Consider the following 437-nt stretch of genomic DNA (forward strand, 5'->3'; position numbering starts at 1 on the left):
TGTCAATCTCTATTACAGATCATTCAGTTATTGAAATCATTACAACAATTGAAATTTTCCTCAAAAACTTCTTCCTCTTCAATCCTCCAAGAGTGCTTGTTCTTCAAAATACATCAATAGAGTCCATCAATTCAAACTCGAGTACAAATATTAATTAACACCGATCTTAATCGAGCATTCCCTTCCGTAATCGTACCATTTCCAGTGAAACAATTATTTAGAATCAATCCTTTGGGCCAACATTCCGTGTAGTTACTCCGCTTCCTCATTTTCCAATATCTCCTCTTATTCATCCTCAAAAAAAAAATCAAGATTCATTAAAAACTACCTACAAAATTACTTAAAAACTTATCATTTCAACGTCCATTCACAAGTAATTTCCTTTTTAAAACAACCATACCTCCCCACTATTAACATCAACCAGACTGATGAATAAA

At 32.5% G+C, this 437-nt stretch overlaps 1 long non-coding RNA gene across 1 annotated transcript; it reads right to left on the minus strand.

The window, feature by feature from the left end:
- Nucleotides 1-6: 6 nt before the first annotated feature.
- On the minus strand, nt 7-437 carry LOC113464872 (uncharacterized). Its single transcript, XR_003389731.1, has 3 exons — nt 401-437; nt 197-294; nt 7-101 (listed from the first exon to the last, which is right to left on the minus strand). It is a non-coding gene; the product is annotated as an uncharacterized LOC113464872 (long non-coding RNA).

This window comes from Ceratina calcarata, unplaced genomic scaffold, assembly GCF_001652005.2.
Source record: "Ceratina calcarata isolate Rehan_Ccalc_2016 unplaced genomic scaffold, ASM165200v1 scaffold13206, whole genome shotgun sequence".
Taxonomy (NCBI): Eukaryota; Metazoa; Arthropoda; class Insecta; order Hymenoptera; family Apidae; genus Ceratina; species Ceratina calcarata.